Source organism: Myotis lucifugus, unplaced genomic scaffold (assembly GCF_000147115.1).
Source record: "Myotis lucifugus unplaced genomic scaffold, Myoluc2.0 scaffold_106, whole genome shotgun sequence".
In the NCBI taxonomy this organism is placed as follows: domain Eukaryota; kingdom Metazoa; phylum Chordata; class Mammalia; order Chiroptera; family Vespertilionidae; genus Myotis; species Myotis lucifugus.
Genome location: NW_005871154.1, coordinates 4,049,571 through 4,073,691, shown reverse-complemented (window position 1 = coordinate 4,073,691; position 24,121 = coordinate 4,049,571).

Sequence of the window (24,121 nt, the reverse complement as noted above, 5' to 3'; positions counted from 1 at the left end):
GAGGTTATCCTTGTCATAAGTGTTTTTAAGGAAAGCATTGCTCCTTCCCAGAGGTGACATTTCTATGTCATTCAATTTACTGGCATGTGGTGGTATTATATATAGTAGTTAAGACCTTGGAAACTGGAAACTACAGCCTTTCGAATCCCACTTCAGGCAGTCATTAGTACTGTGAACTTAGGTAATTTAGTTCACTTTCTAAATGTGCTCATTCATAAAATGGCCATCATAATGGAATTTACCAGTGAGACTGCAATATGATTTTAAAAGATATGGCATTTAAGTGGCGCACACACCCATTCCTGGAGTAGCATTCCTGATGTTAACTTTGTGAAAGAAAGAAATAAAGAAGAGAAAACCTTTTGTGAGCAAGGCATATGTTCAGTTGACTACACTTAGAAAGAATCCAAAGGTACTGTATCTCCATCCCCTTTTGTCTAGTTTTGCAAGTCTGGTCACTTAACAGCATCAGCAATAAGAGCGATAAATTCCCAAGTTTCACCCCAGATCTAGTGAATCAGATACTCTGGAGTTACAACCCAGAAATCGTGTTTTAACAAGCCCGCCAAGTAACTAAGATGCAAACTAGATTTTAAGAATCGACTAGATGAGATTTGGTTAAAATAAACAAGATCACCCGTGAAGTTATACACGGGTATAGACTTATTGATAAATAAAATGATCTAATTTAATTCTTGCAACAAACCAACTAAGAGAAGTTTGTCAGAGACCATGACTCGCAGATTTTAGAGAAGAACACTGTGACTCAGGGAAAGTAGCCAAGGCCCATATTCTAGTTCTGGGCACTTTTTTCCCTTTTTGCTGAACTTATTGGGGTGACATTGGTTAACAAAATTATACAGGTTTCAGGTGCATAATTCTACAACACGTCATCTGTACACTGAATTGTGTGTTCACCACCCCAAGTCAAGTCTCCATGTATCACCATTTATCCCTGCTTTATCCTCCTCCACCTCCCTCCACCTCTCTCTCCTGGCAATCACCACACTGTTGTCCAAGTCCATGATTTTTCTCCCTCTTTTTTTTTTCTTTTTTGCTCAATTCCTGAATTCACCTCAATTCTTTATACAGCAGACTGATACTTATCTATCTATTGTCTATCCTGCTTTTTCTTTACAAATAGTACTTAGCTAATGATATAAATTTCCATGCTTCACTTGCATATGGGGATGATAATGTTACAATCCTGAGCAATAAAATGAAAATGAAAGTCATAGTTTCTTTGAATGCTCCTTCATAGTCAGCAAACCTAACTGGAATGTGCCTTTTGCTTTTTCCTCTTTTTTAACCTGGAACTTGGGTGCAATGCTCAGATCTTTAAGCCATCTGTGCTCATGAGGAACACAGAACACTGATGAGCTCAGCAAAGTAGAAATGCTCAAGGAGAATGACTCAGAATGGCATCTTGAGTTGCTATATCTGCCCTGAACTGTCTATATCAAACATTTTACGCCATATATTTTCAGGATTTTTTGGTCACTCATAGACCAACAATATTAACTGATATTCCTTGTGAAGTAGAGGTAATAACTGACTGCCCAAACATTTTGGCAGCAGAAGAAATTGACTCTGAAAATATGCAAATCATCTGAATTTTCGACAAATTCATATTGTCTTCCTTTCGTGGTCTTACAGTATCTGCATCTTCTTGATCCCTCTCCTCTTCAGATTTCTTAATGTTCTAACATCCTCATTTCCAGTGCTTCCATGCTCACATCTTTTTCTTCAACTCTAACAAATTACTTCTAACTCCCATCATCTCTTCATTCCTCACTTTTAAAAAAATATTTTTATTTATTTCAGAGAGGAAGGGAGAGATAGAAACATCAATGATGAGAGAGAATCATTGATCGGCTGGCTCCTGCATGCTCCCAACTGGGGACTGAGCCCGCAATCTGGGCATGTACCCTTGATCGGAATCGAACCTGGGACCTTTCTGTCCACAGGCCAACGCTCTATCCACTGAGAAAAACCAGCTAGGGCTCTTTATGACTCTTTAAGAGGCAATTCAAATATCCTGTCCTCAACGAAACTTTCACTGACTGAACCTAGCTGACTTAGCCATGTCTTCCTCTATGCTCCCCTAACTCCTTGAATGTGGCCGAACTATAAGAACTGTCACATAATATGGCATTGACTTTTATGTATGCCTCCTCCCTACATAAAGTTGCTGAAGGCTGATGGTATTTTGTTTTCATCTCTGTATCTCCAAAACCTGATATATGACATAGTGGAACCTTGATATGTGTGCTCTGAAAAACTGAGTGAATTGATTGAGAGTCAAGATGTCAGCATGCAGTACTCAAGTCCTCCCACAATCACATCAAAATTACAACTAAACTACAGAACAACCATCATTCAGAACTGCCTCAAACATAGCTGAACAGAAGGTCTAGAACTAAGGATATAAAGAAGAAGCCACATGGAGACTGGTAGGAGGGGTGGAGACACAGAAGTGGCTAGTCCCATGCCCAGGTGTGGAGGATAAAAAGTAGGAGAAATATCTTGGCTATAGAGCAGCGGTTCTCAACCTGTGAGTCGTGACCCCTTTGGCGGTCGAACGACCCTTTCACAGGGGTCACCTAAGACCATCCTGCATATCAGATATTTACATTACGATTCATAACAGTAGCAACATTACAGTTATGAAGTAGCAACAAAAATAATTTTATGGTTGGGTCACAACATGAGGAACTGTATTTAAAGGGCCAGAAGGTTGAGAACCACTGCTGTAGAGGTTCCCCCTGAGGAGTCAGAGGTCCTAGCCCTGCATCAGACCCTCCAGGCCAGGGTTTCAGTAATGGAAAGAGAAGTCCCCTATAATATATGACTGGGGAAAAAAATAGCAGGAGCTCTGGACAGTGTTGATCAGTAGTAGAGCATCAACCCTTACACAAAGGGGGAATTGGGCCTAAGTCAGCAGTCAGACATCCATCTCACAGTCCAGGGCTCTCACAGTCCAGACCCCTGGCTCCTTATAGCCTGCCTGCAGCAAAAGCAGAAGAGGCTCCCACCACCTCTGCTAAGCTTGCCAGCTGTGATCCCAGCTTCTGGCTGAGTGGCACTCCCACTGTGGGAGCACACTGACCACCAGGGGGCAGTTCCTGCCTTGAGCGCCTGCCCCCTGGTGGTTAGTGCACATCATAGAGACCAATTGTTCTGCTGTTTGGTCAATTTGCATATTAGGCTTTTATTATATAGGATATGATTGTCTAACCACTATGCTGTTCAACTGAAACTAATACAAAATAATACTGAATGCAAACTATAATTGAAAAATAAAATAAGAGATCATTAGGATTAAAAACCAATGAGTGAATTGAAGGGTAGATGCAGTGATGATAGTGAAAATATTTAATACCAATTTAACTAATCAAATTAACCAAAACAGTTGCTACTGGTATGCGTATAGTGACTACAAGGCTGGATATATCAGCTCTGGATAGATAAATGGGCAACACATAACACAAAACCTCATACACTTGTAACAATAAACCATATCACTTGAGTAGCTTGATCAACAGACTTTACAGTGTATCTGCATGTGTAAGCAGGATATATGATGCAAGGAATACATTTCCTGTCATTTCTAAGAGACCTCGTATTTTTATCAAGCACCAGAGTAAGTTAGTGGCTTTCTTCCAGCCAAAGTCCAAGGGTTTCTTATCTTCTACTTATTATTAAAAATGTTTTATGTATTATTTTTTTCTATGATAAGAATTCAGTAAAGAAAACATTCTGGTATGTTGCCAGGTAACAAATTTGTTGAGCTACCCTTGACCTTTTAAATTGTGATTTTATTTATTTTTAGAAATGTGCCCCACAGGACTTAAGAAACAAATATATTATTAATTTTTTACCATGAATATCAATACTCTTAGACATTTCTTACTTTTAATTGATGCTAAGGTCTAGGTCAGACCCTCTGTAGATAAGGGAAGGAAATGTTGCTTTTAGAGCATCCCTCTCCCATTTTGCATTCATTCCCTTGTTTGGATTTCCCATCCAGTCCATATGGATTTCAAGCCTTGAACCTTCCTCATTCCTTCCTAACCCAGTTAAAATGTATCTGCATAGAATACTAGTATACTGTTGGCTGCTTTTCCATCACCTGTGCTTCCTCCTTCTTTTTAAATGGAATTGTAATTTTGTTCAAGTATCTACCTGTCCTTGATGTAACTCAAGGAGAAGCTGACCCTACTAGCTCCAAGGGGTGTATGCTGACTAGTCTAAGCCTATTGGCACATTTTCCCTGGTAACAGTGGCTGATCTGGAGATGGCCAGGTGATCTGAGGTGGTTCAATCATACTGGAGGTGTGGTTCTTACTCTCAGTGAATATGGACAAGGCAATATTTTGCTTGAATTGCTTCAGGCAACCATCTTGGAACCAAGAAGGGAGCCAGACCTAAGCCATAATATTTTGCACAGATAAAACAAAACAAAACAAAAAAAAGCAATAGTAATTCATTCTTAATGACTCCTTTGAGCTTCTGACCCAACCTCTTTGGACCTCTTGTTATATGTATAAAATTTTTTCTTGTATTTAAAGTCAATTTGAGCTGAGCTTTTCATTGCAGAAAATATCCTCATGGATACTCTTAGGCTCTATTTCCTTGGAAATCATGGTATTTGTTAATTCATGTGAATCTGGATCCTTTCATTGTAGCACTAATAATGCAACATTTAATACATGTTTAATGTTAGTTGAGATATTTTAAATTATTAAACCTAAAGAAAAATAGGATGCAATGTTTTTAACCTCCAACAAATACAGCATAGACCTATTATTGATTTAAAACAAAAAGGATTAAGCAAACATTTTCCATGTGTAGCAGCTTTCTCAATATAATATATTGAGAAAGTATCATATTTTATATTATATTAACTGTCTGTGCAGAAAAAAATAGAATTTATGTGCATAACTGAAAAATTTTGTAAATGATTATAGACACACAGCACCTTGAGGATGATAGTTGTAAGGGAGGTGGTCCTGCCACTAAGCCAAACTCAAATAAGACAGGGGCCCCAGGAAGCATTACTGAGTAGCCCTAAATAAGTCTAGCTCTACAACTGGGTAGGTATGACAGATACTGCATCTAGATCCAGCTTAGAGGAGCCAACACTTACATTTTTTTTTTAGCTCTGATTGGAATTTTATAGACACCAAAGCCCCAAGTTCCATGTGATGATTCACACTTTCTATTTTGCCTATGAAACAGTCGATGGCATTTTCTAAAAGTCCTATAAACCCTTCATAAATGAAAACTTACAAAGAAGCCCAATATAGCAACACTCAAACATATATAAGCAATTTCCACCTTAAATGAAAAAATGTTCCCTTGACTCCCACATCCTCACCCAGCTACTGCTCTGCCTCTCTCCTCCCCCTCACAGCCAAAATTCTGAAATGGTTTTCAATATGCACTGTTTCTACTTCCACACCTCCCACTCATATTTCACTCCATTCAGGCTTCCACCCTCTAACTCCACCCAAAGAACCTTCATTAAATTCACTAGTGGCCTCCTTGTCACAAAATCCAATGGATGGTTTAGTTCCAATCTTACTTGTCCTCTAAGCATTATTTTATATTGTTGAAAATGCCTTTTCTTCTTGGGAATACTTTACATATTTCTACCTTTACCTTCCATAATGCCACACTGCCTTGGTTTTATTCCTATTTGTCTGGATGTTGATGTTGGCCCCAATCTCTTCTCACTATGTAATTGCGCTCAAAAATCTACAGATTCAATTGCTACCTCAAATGACTACCTACACAGGCCTCTGCTCTGAGCTCCCAGCTGCCTATGTGGCAGCTTTACTTAGATACTTGATGGGGCATTACATCCAATAATAAACACATGGTCCATCCTCTCCTCCAGAACTTCTCTAATGTCCTCTAACACAGTGAATGATACCTCCAGCCACTCAGTGTACCAACTAAAATCTAGGAGTCATCTCTGACATGTTCTTCTCTCTCAGCCCCCATACACAATGTATCAACAGATTTGCAATTTCTCTTATAATATCTCTCAAATCAATCTGCTTTTCTTAGTCTCCTTCTTGCTTATCCCAAATTTAGTCCAAGGTACCATCATATCTCATGTGAACTATCCCAATAGTCTTCTAACTGGATCCTACATCCAACCTGGAATTCATAGGTAGAAAAAAATCGTTTTACAACGTTAATCGAAATAGATGCAAAAGTCATTAATAAAACATTAGCAAAGAGAAGTAAGCAATATATACATTGCACACCATGACCAAATGGGGTTTATTCCAGGAATGCAAGGCTGATTCGATATTTTAAAAAAAAATCAATCAATGTAATCCACAACATTAGCAAGCTAAAGAAGATAACACATGATCATATCAATTGATACAGAAAAGGCATTTGAGAAAATTCCACACACATTCATGATAAAAACTTTTTAAAACTAGGTATAAAGGACACCTTCTTTAACTTGATAAAGAGCATTTAAAGAAACCTACAGATGACATACTATTTAGTCGTAAAAGACTAAATGCTTTCCCCCTAAAGTTGGGAATAAGACAAGGATTCCCACTCTAATCACTCTTATTTGACATAATCCTAGAAGTTCTAGCCAATAAGAGGAAGTTAATAGAATACAGATCAGAAAGAGAGAAATAAAACTCTCCTTATTTGTAGATGACATGATTATCTACATGGAAAATCTTAAGGAATCTATTAAAATAACCTAACTTCTAGAACTAATAAATGAGTTCAATGTCACTCAACACTGCTGATAAGAATCTAAAATGAAAACTAAAACATTTCATAAAAGAGTAGATTTTTTAGTTTTTAGGCAGTTTCTTTAAAACCTCAACATGTAACTACTATATGGCCCAGCAATTATGTTCCTGGGCATTTATCTCAGAAAAAAAGAAAAAGAAAACTCATAATCACATAGAAACCTGTACATGAATATTTATAGCAACTTTTCGTAATAGCCAGAACTGGAAACAACCCAGATGTTCTTCATTGGGTGAATGGTTAGACAAACTGCAGTACATCTATATCATGGAACACTACTCATCAATTTAAAAAAAAAAAAACTAGTGATACATGCTGGATAACTCAGATAATTATACTGAGTGGGGGGAAAAAGTTAATCCAAAAGACTATAATGTTTGACTACATTTATATAACATTCTTGAAATGACAAAATTATAAAAACGATGTCAGATTAGTAGTTGCCAGGGATTAAATACAGGATGGAACAACAAGGAAGTGGGTGTGACTATAAAATGCCAACATGAGCCCTAGCTGGCTTGGCTCAGTTGATAGAGTGTCAGACTGTGGACTAAAAGGTCCCAGGTTCAATTCCAGTCAAGGGCACATGCCCAGGTTGTGGGCCTGACCCCCAATAGGGGGCGTGCAGGAGGCAGCCGATCAATGGTTCTTTCTCATCATTGATGTTTCTATCTCTCTTTCCCTCTCCCTTCTTCTCTGAAATCAATAAAAATATATATTTTTAAAAATAGAGAGATCCTGTTGTTGATGGAACTGTTCGATATTTTGACTGTACCAATGTCAATATACTGGTTGTAATACTGTGCTATAGATTTACAACATGATACCATTAGGAAAAACTGAGAAAAGTGTATATACGATCTTGCTATATTATTACTTACAATTGCATATGAAGCTAGGTCTCAAAATAATGTTTAATTTTAAAGTGTCAATCTATAGTGTCTCTTCCTATGTTCAATATAATTCAATAGCTATAACTTATTATTATAATAAAGACAAAATTAAATAACTTGGTATGCAGGCCATTATTCATATAGAGTCATCTCTCCAACCTCATCTCATAGTTTTCTTTCCTTATTTGAGCCATACAAACATCTAAATTTTAAACGTATTCTCCTTTCTATGATTGGGCCTTTGCACTTGCTGTTCTATCTGAAATGTCCCCTTCCTTGCTTCATTCTCCCTCTCAATCATCACCTCATGTAGCTAACCACTCATCTTTTCTGAACTTACTCATGTGTCCCTTTCTTGGGAAGGCTTCTCTGATCTATAGGTCTAGTTAAATTATTTCAAAAGTCTTTAAAAGAATTGTATGCTTTCCTTCAAGGGGCTTAACTAGGTGTGTTATATGCATTAACTAGTGTGATTATTTGATTAGTAATTGTTTCCTCCCTTAGAACATAAACTCCATTAGCTAACTCTTGTTCACAAATATGTTTCCAGATTCTAGCCTGGCATGCAGTAACTGTTTAATAAGTAGTTGTTAAAATAAGAACAAAGAGTGATTAAAGTACATATTGGCGTTCCTTCCATCTCTTTCTGTAGTTCCATCTCCTGAGGCACCTTATTTAAAATGTAGGGGTCTATGGAAAAAAGTTTGTTTGAAAACTGACATTTCAAAGTCCCATAATGGGACTAGCGTGACAAAATCGAATGCTGAAAATTTTGGCTCTTTCGGTCCAAATTTGAGATAGGTTTAGAACTGCAAAATATGTGGTCCAGGCTTAGCTTCTCTTACCCTTGCTACAAACGTGAGCCCTAGTCTCCCTGTCTCCAGCCCTACTCATCTCCACTATTTCTTCATATAGCCTCCATCTCAAAGTTTATGGAACACAACTAATAAGTCATTGCATCATGATTGAAATGGTACATTGAGAGGGACCTTTCCTATGGCTCAATATTAAAGGCAAGAAAAAATGGTGCTAAATATACCACATCTGAAATTGAGTAATCAGCTAGCTACCTACAGTTAAGACAGAAACATCTCTCCTGGGATGACATAAAGATGCTATTTCCTTAGTTCTGGCCACACACCACCAACCACCCTCAGTGTCAGTAAAATAAGAACAGGGGAGCCATGGGGGAAATCATCAGGGAGTGTAATGTTTGCAGTGAGAAGCTATTACCAACTTCCACTCTTCAACTCCCCAAAGGCTACCATAGAATCACTCCTAGAGAGTGGGGGCTCCTGAAGAAAACTGGCCTTGTGCTCCCTGGCTATGAGATTGCTGAGCTGCAGAACCTAAGGCCGCTCCTAATAGCAGTGGAGATAACATTGGTGAAAAAAATTCTTAAGGAGATTAATACATGTCCCCTGTATTCTTAGGGTTCATGCAAACATAGAGACAGATTCTTCTTCCCTGGAATCCCATACCAGTGAGCTTTGAAAGACCAGTGGTGAGTTGTGTGTGAGAAGAGAATGAGTGCAACCCTCACTTTACCCCAATTTGAATTGTGGTTTCACCATTTGCTAAGTGGATAACCCTGGGCAATTTACTTTAAATGCTAACCTTTGCTTTGCTTTTTTCTTCTATAAATAGAGTTTTCATGGCAGTCTCATACATAGAGTAAAAATAAAATGAGAGAATGTTTGTAAAAGTACTGAGCCTTTGGCACATGATTGATAGATATAATCATTGGTCTCAGGTTGGATAAGTCTGTATTTTAGAGTTAGGCAAATTTTTGGTAAAATCCCAGCTCCACAATTTACTAACTTGTATGATCTTGGAGAAGTCACTTTAGCTCTCTAACCCTCAGCTGTTGCTATGAGTATTGGTAAAATCAATTAACAGAGATCAGCATAGTCCTCACCAATATTAATCTTGTCACAGATTAAAGTCAGGCGTACATATTCCCCTCTATTTACTGGGTGTAAGCTACTTAAGTACTTAAATACATGTGCATGGCCTCACATCTTCTTGTTGCCACCTCAACTCCATCACCACCACCATCACCACCTGGAAACACACCCACTTAATATAAATATTCAATAAATACTGAATGAATTTGAATTTTTGTTTTAATCTTCAGACCCTTTGACAGAGTGTCTTACTAACATTCTGGTTAGAAATAACAGCGCCCAAATTAAAGTAATTTAAGAAAAAAAAAGATTTTAGTGATGGATTTTATTGGAAGTTTATGTCCTATTTATGGAAGCCAAGGACAGGTAGGTCTTCCCAGGGATGGGGCAGGTCCTGAGAAATCATTAAGAATACAAACTGTTCTCTCTCCTGACCTGTCCCCTCTGTTTTCCCCAGAGGTGTCTGCTTCGTTCTTTCTCTCTGCTGACTGGCTTGCTCTTTTTCTCCATGCACATGACAAGAAGAAGATACATTTGTTTTACTCTGAGGTTTCATCTCCTCTCTATTGACCAGCTCAGCCTGACTGATTTCTCTTGGAGTTTGTGTCAGGAAGCCCACTTGCTGTTTCTTTGTAGATAATTTTTTTTCTATCCACAAAGATTTTCTTTATTCTTTATGATCTGTAGTTTGTGCTTGGGTATGGCTTCGTTTTTATTTATTCCTTGGTTGGAAGTTTGTATATTTTTAATCTAAAGATTACATCATGTCTTTCTTCTGGAAATTCTCAGACACTATCTCCTCCAAAGTTATCGCTTTTTTCCCCTTTTCCTCTCTATTCTCTCCTCTCTACCCTATTTTTAGCCATGGCACTATTTCTCCTTCTATTATTCATGTCTTTTAAGTTCTCCTTACATTTCCTATTATTCTCTTATACTATATTTGAGAAATTATCATCTATCTTTCAATTGCTAGGATTAAGATTTGTCTACTATTTAACTAACCTATAAAGGCTGTGTTTATTTCTTTGTTTTCCATGGCTGAATGCCTTTTATTGCTAGACCAAGTTGCCCTACTCTTCCAACAAAGATAACAAGTATCAGTATTAAATCCATTTTTATAAAACTACTACATCAAGTCTGGAATAGATCTATTAGTTGTTAGTAATATACATGAAGGGGCACTAATTACTCAGTAAATGTAATAAACCACACCTCTACCTTTGGTCCAGTAACATGAACTTGGTTGAGCCTTTCAGGCCATGCACATTTCTGAAATTTACATGACCAATAAAATCTGGTTAGAAGAAAAGTTCTGCAGTAATCATTCTCCAGAGTGCCTTGTAGCTGATTAAAAGGTAGGCAAGACATGTTTATATATAAAGTAGTTACAAACTGAATCACCAAAGTCACCTGCATTCCATTTTTCTGAAAAGGAGCAAGAAATTAAGAGATTCTTTGAATTGATGCTACCTGGCCAAGTGGCAGTGCTAGGCAATGTTAGAGTGGCAGAATAGGGACCCTGGTGGGGCAGACATATTGGTTATAGAAGTCATCAGTAATTATGCTTTGCTTCTAAAGAGTGGCTAGCTGACTTCTGATCTGTAATCTTAGGTACATTACAGATAAATGAAAAAGGCAGTTATCATCCAGTAGGACTGATAAATAGCACATCGAAAACCAACTACATGAGGGCTCTGTTTGTAGTGAAGTTTCGCAAAAGAATGCATCCAGCATTTTTCTTTCCTTAACTAGCCTGCACAATCACTCTTTTGGCCATTTAAAATAATTCCCTTATTCTGTCTTGGGTTTTGCTGAACACTCCATGCACTCAAAAGTTAGTCATATGCCTAGGCACTTATCAGGTTGTCTTGGCTCTTGCTGTACCTTGGCTAGCTCCTGCCTCATACACACACCCTTCAGAAGAAGATTCTTGTTCCCAACCAGGATGATGTACACAATAGGACCGAAATGCTTGACCTCTAGGTTCCTTTCTTTCTGGGAGGTTTTCTATCCTACCAAGGTTATGAATGAAGAATTCATATCCTCACCCAAGAATATTTTTCCATTGATTTTTAGAGAGAGTGGAAGGAAGGGAGAAGGAGAGAGAGAGAGAGAGAGAGAGAGAGAGAGAGAGAGGCACATTGATTGGCCAAGGACCAAGCCTGCAACAGAGGCACATGCCCTTGACCAGAATGGAACCCGTAACCCTCCAGTCTAAGGGCCAATGCTCTCTCCACTGAATCTACTGAGTTAAACTAACTAGGGCCCAATTTCACCTACAGTAGTTTTTGTTTGTTTGTTTGTTTACAATATAATAACATCAGTGTTTGTGTAGGAAAAGGGGCCTCAGCTGGTCATGACCTTGCTGCACCATAAATCTAACCTTGCCTGCTTTTCATTCATTTCAACATCAACCATGTGATTTTCCAGCTGCTTGTCCCTGGCAAGATGATGGGCCAGCTGGTCTTACCCTAGGCTCCATCATGATAATCACCAGCATCTTTCAGCAACTATCATCCAAGGTTCACAGAGTGCTCTGAGACAGGGCCTGTGTGGCAGAGAGGTGCTACAAAGTACATTAGGTTTCTCAGGTGACAGGCACTAAAGAGCACCTTCTGAGTCCAGATATTGCTCTGTCACTCATGAACTTAGGGGCATCTGTGGCTTAGTGGGTGAGAAGCACAAGCAAGCTTTAAACAATTTAAAGGCATTTATTTTGAAGTTGCTTTCAGATTATTCTATTATTTATATTTCCTCTCATATGATTTATTATATTTGCTGCTTATTCTGATTACCTCCTATCATATTAAATTGATGTGTATGTTATAATTTTATCTCTAAATTTGTTCTTCTAAAGAAATATTCTAGAGTTCTACATTTCTAGATGGTGGCATCATGGCTGTTGAGGATCAAAAAAAAAATGATACCAAGAGAATCTGAGAAGGCATATCAGGTATGTTGCTTTACAGATTCCAAGACTGGAATTCCCAGTCATTTTCAAGTGCCTGCTGGGTCATAAGTGGAATTTTCTATGCTTTACACATAGCTGCCCTAGCTGCCCACTATGTATGGAATTCTGGCCTCAAGTATCATTGCTATGAAGCACTGAGCCTCAGTTTGTGAGGTATACATCAAGTGTGTTATCCAATTTTACTTTTTTTGTTTGTTTGTTTGTTAATCCTTATCCAAGGATATTTTTCCATTGATTTTTAGAGATAGAAGAAGAGAGGGGGAGAGACACAGAGAGAGAAACATTGGTGTGAGAGAGACACATTGATTGGCCAGGGACTGAGCCTGCAACCAAGGTATGTGCCCTTGACCTAAATCAAACCCGTGACCCTTCAGTTCGAGGGCAGATGCTCTATCCACTGAGCAAAACTGGCTAGGGTCCAATTTCACTTTTTATTCACAGTTGGGTTCTCCCTGTTTTTCCTATTTGAGGATTTTCATTTATGACTTTGAACTTATTACATTATTTTTTTTAGAATTTTTATGTGTTGGGAATAAGAGTGCAGAGTTCTTATAGCAGATCATTTTCCTGTCTAGCCCCAGAGCTTGGATTGACTATCCCTTGGTCCCAATTCCAAATATCAGGAAGGGGAGAGGAATTAGCTCATATTCTAACTGGTTACATTTGGACAAATCAATCATTGGTGCCAGCCAACTACAGAAACAAGTAGTAAAAACACATCTGCCAATTCTGTGGGTCAGAGGGCAGCCCTTATGATAAGGTTGCATGGCAGATATCCCTGTACCATTTATCATAGATTTATTAAGGGAATTTCTTATTAATTTTTATTCTCTTCTAACATTTTTTTATCTAAATACATCAAGATGTGATATACTCTACTTATTACATGTCTTAAATCTGACCTGCATCCAAGAGACATATATCTAATCTTACAGAAACTTTAAATATCCTTTGCAAAATGAGGGAAATAACCATCCCTTGACACAAGACTTGAATTTTCTGATAGACTTTGGACATCCATGAAATAAATGAGCAATCGACTCCTATTTCTACCAGATAATTAACAAAAATATTAATATAACCAAATAGAATATATTTTCTATAATAAGGTTCACTGTGAATTTTTTTGTTTGTTTCAGTTATTACTAAAAGTTTCAAAACACTTGAGTGACTGGAAGAGCTGGAGTCTTCATATTATGAAAGGTTCTCACCATAAATGTGGTTATTGGCAGAGGCATGATTTCAATGTAACATTCCAGAGCTCACATGACTGGATATTCTCATATTGATACAAAGGAAACTCATGTCTGGAACTGAAAATTGAACGTCAGCCCAAGCACTTAGGCAACAAAGCAATAAACCTGTACACATCCAGAGATAACGAGATGCCTTGGGAAGCATGGGAGGGCCGATCTACATCCTATTCCTAAGGGGACTCCTGAATCTGTGCACATCGGCAGGCTTTTTGTAAAGCATCTGTCATTTAAACAAATTTCAGATCTTCCTCATGAGGTCTGAGTCCTGAGAACTGAGCATGATGTCCTCCATTTCTAACACAGCCTGGGCCTTCCTTTAACATCACCCTGCGGGAGCTGTCTGCTCACCTTCCTTTCTAGTGTGCTTGGGGAAATGTGCTGCTAGAGAGTTACACTATTCAGCAATACACATCAGGCAAGAAATGCATGCTCATTATGTTCCTAACAATAACTCATACTTACAGCATGTTTTTCTTTTTTTCAAAACATATTTGCTGCTTTCCTCATGTGGTCCTCATGGCTACACTCTGAAGGCTACGTTTTTTCAAGTCCAGAGCTTAGAAATCTTGTTGGTATTTAATCCAATTGTGTAATCTCCCAACAAATATTTGTTAGATAAATGAAGTATCAGAAATGTTGCCTTGGAGTTTTAGAGACTTATTTGTGTCCTGCCCACCCCCGACCCCTCAACTGAATAATTTGGTTATATTGGACAAGTTTGTTAATATTTCAAAATTTTAGTCTCCTCACCTATACAAAGAAAATAATGATACTTGATTCACATGTTTCTTGTACAACTTTAATGAACTAAAGTATATGAATTCCTCTTTATAAGATCTGACATATGAAATTTGCTTAAGATACCTGAATTTCCATTTAAGTGGCACCTGAGTGATGTAACTATTTCAGATTTAGACTCAACTTGGTTAGAAGATTTTATACTTTCTTTTATTAATTTGTTAATTCACAATATGAATATCCTAGCCCTGTTTTCCTTCCTAGCAGGCAAGGACTTGGCTTCATCAATATGGCCCTGAGAAGGGGCAAAAATATGGAGGAATTAAACATGCCGATTCTAAACTCATTTCATTTGAAAATACAGCTTCATCATATTACAAAGAATATTAAAACCATTAAATGCAAATAGATACCTTTCATAAACTAACTTTTCTCAGTTACTGTTAGCTGTCAGAAACACTGCATAGAGAGTAATTCTAAAACCAATCTGGTTTAATAGAAAAAAATCCCATGTATCTTTAGCAATAATTACCATGGGTACTGGAGGAGGAGCAAGCAACTTTTGCCCCAGCCATAATAAACTGTTAGCTATACAAAGAACTCTTGAGAGCTTAAATAAACCCTATTATCATATACATCCAAATCAGAGAGAGGCAACTCACCAAAGAATATTAAGATGTAATGATCATGAAGAAGGCAGTGGTTAGGGTTTTAAGAAGCTGTTATAGTTCATGCTAGGGAGCTCAGATTTAACTTTTAGGTGTTGGATGCTATTAGAGAATTATATGGAGTTATATGGATAGTTTTCCTTCAACTATCAGTGATTTTCAACCCTCATTGACACATCAGAATTACCTGGAGGGCTTTTAAAAACACTTATATCTCACCTGAGACCAATTAAATCATAAGCTCTGAGCATAGCACAGACAACAATGCTTTTTTACCCTGACCCCCTCAGATGAGGGGTTTGAGACGTTGGAACTTTCTACCCCTAATAAATTAATCATGACAAGGATGCTCTGGTTTGGCTTTGTCATCTAAAGTAATTTTGCTAATCTTTGGTGAAGAACTTTGAGACTGACTTTTAAAAAAATACTGCAAAAATAGCAAAGCCCAGAACAGAGTACCCTACTCAGAAGAAATAATAAACCAAGCTTTGATTGTTGAAAGAGAAAGTGAAAATAATTAATGTGGTGAAGATAAATCTGTAAAATTATATATGCTCGTCTAGTGTTTCTCAAATTAATTGTCCTTGGCCTTTTGGGAGTCTGAAAAGATCCACAATATCTCCATAATAACTTCTTTTTCATTTGGGGTCTTCCTTTTTGATAACAATCTAAAAGTGACGATAGAATTATGGGCTGGTTCACCTGAATGACCCCCCTTTTACCTGAGTGTGGTATAGAGATTTTAGTGTCCACATTGGTGTCTGCATTTATAACCATGCAGATTCAAATGGTACTACTTCAATTAACCTGAGATAATATAAAATGAACAGAGGAGAACTTAATATGTAATGATGCATTCAAGCCAGATGAAGTCCAAATGACCTCAAGGACCACTATGTGGACTAACATTTCACAATTGTTGAAATATAATACAAACAACAGAAAAGTTCCAGGGAAATTGAGGCCTTACATAACACACAGTAATATGCCATGACGAATTAAAATGAGCCAGGCAGCAGCAGTTATTACCATATGGATACTGCAAGGCGGTGACTTAATTTCAACAAACATCATTTGTCATACTAAATTATGACATTTGTAGTTTTGATTGCATTGAAGTAGTAAATTGATTTTGGCTTAATGGTTATATAGGAGCTATTAACACATGGATCTTAAATATTTTAATTTTAGGCATATTTAAGTAATATAAAAATAATTTAGTTCAAATTTGGGAGAATTATTTTTTTCTTTGTTACTCCAGTTTGAGAAATAAGAACTATCTTCCTTTGTTTAGCAATTGACTTTTGCCATTGGCAAACTCATATTTTATAGAGTACCTGGAAAAATCAGTATATTGGGAACATCTAAATATTTTTAATTTACTATCACCTATGTCTGGGAACTGAGCAAATAATCTGAAAACCCTAGCATTCCAATAGCAAAAAAAGTGGTCTCCCACTATAAAATTTTAAATCCCTTTCTATTTTTGAGACCTTAACTTGATTTATTTTCACCAATTTAAAAAGGATCATATGATGATCTTATTCTTATGAAAGTTTCCTCTATTTGAAGCCATGGTTGCAACTACAGTTTTTAGAGACAGACTGCCCTGAGTCCAAATTTCTAATGTGCTATTTATACCTATGTGACCTTGGACAGCTTATGTAACTTCTCAAAGAACTTCACCCAAATATGAAGATAATATTAGTACCTACTTCAGGCAGTTGTTCCAATGATTACCAGGATGATCTATGTGAAATGAACCAGGGAAGAGAGTTAGGTATGGTGTTCTTTCCTGTTCATGATTTGATAGAAAGTTTTCTAGACTGGGAGTAAGGGGTTTGCTGCTCTGTGTCTCTATGTAGTTTTGCATAACCACTTATTTTCCCAGTTTTGTTATCTGCAATATAAGGTTGTTGGACCAAATAATGTCTTTACCCTGTCATGTCACTAAATTGATCTTAGTCTCCTGATTAAAATATGTCTACAAACCTTATTGAAATCCTTAGGGTCTGTTGTGTTTTGGAATTCAGAAATGTTTGAATTTTAGACAGTTAACAGTATAAATGCCAGGAATTACATAATAGTCCCCAGCAGGATCTGGGACAGAAGCCTGTAATCAAACGTATTGGTTTTGCTGCAATGAAATGTGTGAATAGTCACACTAAGCAGGATACATAAAAGAACTATAAATAGCCTCACATTCACTCATAGGTTGGGTTTTTGCCACACACACACAAAAAAAATAAGTTTTGATGCCAAGATTATACAAAAATTTTGAAGTTTTGGAGGTTTTAGATTTTAGAGTTACAGGTAACATATTTGTGGACCTCTAATTCCAACCTTGACTCTCACTGTCTAGCTTTGTGAAGTCAAATAATTCTACCTTCTGGACCTCAGTTTCTATATTTGCAAAATAAAATTTTGGATAAGATGTCTTCTAGGGTTCCTTCTAAGAGTAACAGTTTATTTATTTTAAATGAAATAAGCTATAGACACTATTGGTTTTTACCACAATATAACCTAACTCATTCATTCAATGAATATATATATTTATTGAGACTTACCATATGGCAGCACTTTTCTATGTTTTATAGATTCTGTGGTGTATAACTCTGTTCTCATTTCATTTATCATTTGGATGGAATGAAGACTAATAATAAAAACAGACAAACAAGTGAACAAAAACACTTCTAATACTAACTAATGCTATAATGAGATAAAAGAGGGTGGCATTATAAGAGTGATTGATGGGACATTTTCTCCTAATTCAGTGTTAGGAAAAACTACTCTATGGAGGTGACATTTGAACTGGGATCTGAAGGATAAGGAGTCAGTCCTGTGGAAGTCTACAGGCAGAGCTCCCCAGAAACAAGAGATGGCAAATACTAAAGCCCAGATGCAGGAAATAGGCCTCTGGAACTAAAACACAGGGAAGAGTGGCAGAAGATGAAGCTAGAGGGAAGGACAAGGATAAGATTATGTTGGGTTTTGTAGATCACAGTAAGAAGGATGAATGAAACCAGCCTTTGGCTTTAAGAATACTCATATAAGACCTATTGGTTTCTAGAGACCTATTATAGATAGCTTGAAGGAGAAAAACCTCTAGTCTGTCTCAAGAAAATGTTAAAATGAGAATAGAATGCAATGATACCAATAAGACTCCAGTGAAAAATCAAATCAAGAGCCATAAGAAATAAAATAAATGCAATGAATCATTTATTGATTTGGGGTGTAAAGCAAATTGCTTTCAATGGTCTCTAGGACTTTTATACAGAAATAAGCCATAAACATTTTTATCAGCAAGAATATTAGCATAACTCTCTGGCAGTACATCTTCATGTATTATAGGTTAAGTGCAGGATTCAGATAAGCAAGAGGAAAAGTGAGAAGACATATAAATTGAAAAGATTTGGATTTGAAACATCAGAAGACAATTTTTCTTCTGCTTTAGGCAACACATTAATTTCTTTTTAAAAATTTTACTGTCTATTACCAGTACTTATTTGATACACATCAATTTCACTCACACAAATACTTAAAAACTAATTTTAAAAGTAAAACACAGAACTCAAGGATGGTGGCTACCACTACTAAATTCTTTAATTTAACAGCGATGAGACAGAAACATCAATCAGCAGCCTCCTGCACACCCCCTACTGGGGATGTGCCCACAACCAAGGTACATGCCCTTAACTGGAATAGAACCTTAAAAACTAATTTTAAAAGTAAAACACAGAACTCAAGGATGGTGGCTACCACTACTAAATTCTTTAAATACAGTAATTAGAGTTCATACAGTTTAGCAAAAACAAAACAAAACAAAAAAAACACTGACATATCAGAACCTGTTGCTTACAAGATCATATCTTCTCTAGGGTCACATAGCTAGCAAGTAACTAAACCAGAAAATTCAAGTCCATCTCTGCTCAACCATAGTTCCAGAAGGGATCTCCTACAGAAAGGCAGATTTCCCAAGAATCCCTGTGATTTCTTGAATGAATTATACATAATGATTTTGACCATAAACCTAGGATTGTTCTCAGCAATGTAAACAATAAGTACAAACTAGAGTACCTAAAGTCAAAAATATTTTACCTTTGAGCAACAGGGCTAAAACACATCAAACAAAAGTCAGTACAATCTGAAATATATTTTAAAACTTAGAAATGTGATTGTCTAAGTTAGATTTAGACTCCACTTTCTATGCTGTAATAGCAAATGATAAGATTATTATATGCCTTTGCATAATATTAGAGTATAATGCATTTGTCTCTTACAAAAATACAGTAAAAACACTCTTTACAACTGGCACCCAATAGGATAAAGGCACCCTGATGATATATTTATTTTAAGTTCTAGTAATAAAAGGATGTGTCAGCATCCTTACCTCCTAAAGACCATAAATAGCATGGCTTGCTCAGTCTCCTGAAAGATGTGCTCATAGTTCAAACCCAATTCCATTAAGCACAAGTTCCAACCCGATTTATATATGATTAGGAAACACATGTCCTTGGATTGCCCTCTTTGCAAAACATCCTAATAGCTAGTAAAGTAGCTCCACATGGCATCTTTTTAAACCTTATCTTCTATCATTATCTCTCTCTCTCCCATCTGCATTGTCTAAAGGGAAAGTAATTTCAGTTATATGTACATTGAGCTATCAGAAGATCTAACACTGACTCAAAAGGATTGCTCCAAAAATCATCCTAGAACCTGATTCAGAGATCTATTCTGCAAAGCAATTCACTTATGGTCTTCTTTAGAGTTTAAACTCTTGCAAGATAATTTAAAGTCGCATTGAAAGAAAACAAAACAAAAAGGAAAAATGTTAATTGCTTTTTTATCTTCAAGGCAGAAGAATAATATTCTATTTACCTTTTAATGGTTTATTGAGACTAAGACAGGTTTTCACAAGCAATTTGCCTTATGAATAAGTGTTTAGAATTAGAAAATTTAGAATTAGAACAAGATCCCACTGATTCTCAACATAGGCACAATTGGTATTTTAGTAAAGAAAATATTTCATTGTGTGACTTGTTCCCACACATTTGAAGAATATTTGTCTTCCTGGGCTTTATCCATTACCAAGAGTATCCCAGTTATGGTGAAAAAAAACCCTACCTCAATGTGCACATTACCAAACAATTACATAGGGTTGTAATGACCCAGGTTGAGAATTACTGCAACTACCTAGTTCTGTAATAAAGAATTAGAGATTCAGAAAAATTTAAAGCTTTGCTAAATGATACAGAGCTAGTAAGTGTGAAAATTGTGTCTGTCCACTTAATGCTCTTTTTATATTTCTCCATGGAGAGCTATTTCATAAAATAAATATATAGAGTTGAATGATAACATAATGTAACGTAGGGATGGGGTGGGAGCAGATTTATATGAAAAATAATACAATCCTAATAAATAATTAATACAAGAATAAACTCTGTATTTCACGTACTCACAACTATACCTACTTTTGCCCTGCCCTGTGTCTAAGACTTTGACTCTACACAGAGATAAAACTCCAATAAACAAAATCTTTCAAAGCTGATAAAAACATGTGACTTCTCCTAGCACTCTATTTAACATTCAGGGAAAGAGTGCAAGAGCAGGTAAAAGTAGGTGAGAGTCCTTTTTCTGAAATTACACTACTTACATAAACTCTCCAGGCCTCAGTTTCCTCATATGTATAATGACATGTTTGAGTTTTATTATTCTTAAAGGCTTGTCCTCTATAAGAAATGCTTGCCTTTATAGTTTTCAAATAAACAGATTTCATTAATTATAGTTCAAGTCTATTTTATACTATTCAAAGATAGGTAAGAAAATCCCATATCCTTAACATTTATACACATTTTTCTATAACAAACAGGGAGTAGAGTTTTCTGGTTAATCAAATAACCTGGCAAATAAAGGACAACATGTCATGTAGTCCCAATAGTTCAATTTATTCTTTCATCAAACATTTGCTACAATTAGTATTCTAATAGTATTCTCTACTATTTCAGATTGTAGGGACATTTATATGAATTAGATACTTTCTCTGATTTCTAGGAAACCACAGCCTGATCAAAGAGCCTAATATGTAAACAGGACATTATAATGCAATGCCATTGGTATTATAATTATAAATCTAGTTATTATACTAAGCAATTAATTATACTTACCATAAAGCAGTAATAAAAATAGTGAAATATTCATTTGCTGATTAAACAGATACACCATTATGGATATAAAATACTGAAGTACTACAGAAAAAATTGTTGTAGTTAATAGAGAATTTAAGTTTATAAAAGATTAAATAAGGACTTTACTCTCATAACTCTTGCTTGCTAAAGTAAGCAAATAAAAAATAATAATAATGGGTTTTGGAGTAAAAAAAAAACATGGATTTAATAATTCTGGCTCTGCCATTTAGAAGGTAGATGGCCTTAGACAAACTTCATCACCCCTTAGCCTGATTTATCATTTGTAAAGTGAGAGCAGTTGTAAGCTATAAATAAGGTCATTCACATAAAGTGCCAAGTACATAAAAGATATTTTTTAAATATTAAGCATCTTCCCTCTTTCATGTGGAAAATTTTTGTCTTTACCTGCCTTCAGAGATATTCTTATGGAAGATTATATTTTCCAAAAATACTAGGAATATTTTTTGTTCCACCTGCTCTTGTAGAACTTTGCCATCCCCTATTAAGAAATGGAGTCTCGCCCTAGCCAGTTTGGCTCAGTGGATAGAGCGTTGGCCTGTGGACTCAAGGATCCTGGGTTTGATTCTGATCAAGGGCACAAGCCCAGGTTGCAGGCTTGATCTCCAATAGAGGGCATGCAGGAGGCAGCCAATCAATGATTTTCTCTCATCATTGATGTCTCTCTGTCTCTCTGTCTCTCTCCCCCACCCCCCTTCCCGTTTCTCCCTGAAATCAATAAAAATATATTTTTTTAAAAAGGAAAGAAATGGAGTTTGTGCCCCCTCCTCTTGGACCTGGGTAGCCCTTTGTGAATTGCCTCAGTTAATAGTGTGTGGTGGAAGTGATGCTGTACTCCCTTCCAAGATTTTGTCTTAAAAGGAGACAGCTTCTCCCTGCAATTTTTCTCTCTCTCCCCCCTCCCTCTCTCCCTCTCTCTTTCTTTCTCCCCATATTTGAGCCCTGACAGACAACACATCAGAATTTTAGCTGCCCTGAATCAGCCATGGTGGAGAAATTGCATGGAGGAACTACATAAAATTAGAAAGATCAAAGGAACCTCAGTTAAAAAGAGAAATTCAACAATTATTTTCTAACTCTTAGATAAAACGTATGTTCAAACTAAATGTTCCCATTGTTATTAATGTTCTAAGTCAAAGCATATAATAACCACACAAAAAAACCTGCTCTAGTCACCTGGTAATTGAAAAATTATTAGTACAAATGTCATGGGAACATAGTGTACAGCAAGCATGTCAAACTCAAAGGCTAACACAGGCCAAATAAATGAGGCATGCGGCCCGCAGGCCGCGAGTTTGATGTGCTTGATGTACAGCATAGGGAATACAGTCAATGAAATGGTAATAATTTTGTACAGTGATGGAAGGTTACTAGACTTGTCATGGTCATCACTGAGTAAGATATACAAATGTCAAATCACAACAAGACCAGCATTACCCTGATACCAAAAACATATAAGGACATTCTAAGAAAAAAATCTATAGGCCAATATCTCTGATAGATATAGATGCAAAAGTTATAAGAAAACAGAATTCAACAGCACATTAAAAGGAGCATACAGCATGATCAAGTGAGATTTATCCTTGGGATGCAAGGATGGTTCAGCATATGCAAATTAATAAATTTGACATACCACGTTAAAAAAATAACATATTAAAAATATGATCATCTCACCCTAGCCCAGTGATGGCGAACCTTTGAGCTTGGCGTGTCAGCATTTTGAAAAACCCTAACTTAACTCTGGTGCTGTGTCACATATAGAAATTTTTTGATATTTGCAACCATAGTAAAACAAAGATGTATATTTTTGATATTTATTTGATATATTTAAATGCCATTTAACAAAGAAAAATCAACCAAAAAAATGAGTTCGCATGTCACCTCTGACACGCATGTCATAGGTTCGCCATCACTGCCCTAGCCAGTTTGGCTCAATGGATAGAGCATCAGCTTTGGGACCAAAGAGTCCCAGGTTCGATTCCAGTCAAGGGCACATACCTTGGTTGTAGGCTCCTCCCGGCCCTGGCCCTAGTCAAGACGCATTCAGGAGGCAACCAATCGATGTGTTCATCTCACATCAGTGTTTCTCTCTGTCCTTCACTCTCTCTTTCACTGTCTAAAAGATCAATGGAAAAATATCCTTGGATGAGGATTAACAAAATAAAAAAAATTTTAAAACAATTATCTCAATGGATGCAGAAAAAGCACTTGGCAAAACTTAACATCTTATCAGATAAAAATACTTAATGGACTGGATATTGAAGGAATATAGTAAAGGCCATATCTGACAAGGTCACAGCTAACATTATACTGAATGGTAAAAAGTTGAAAGAATTTCCTCTAAGATCAGGAACAAGACAAGGATGCCCATTCCTATTCAACATATTACTGGAAGTCCTAGATAGAGCAGTCAGACAAGATAATATAAATTAAAAGCATCCAATTCAAAAAAGGAATAAAATTGTTTTTGTTTGAAAATTATATGATCCTAGTTAGAAAAAAAATCCTACATATTTCACCAAAAATTGTTAGAATAAACAAATTCAGTAAAGTTACAGGATATAAAAAAATAATAATAATAATTTAAAAAAGAAATCAGTTGTGTGTCTATACACACAAAAAATATCTGAAAAAAAATTAAAAAACAAACCTAAGTATTTATCGAAGAAAACAAAATCACTAACTTGAAA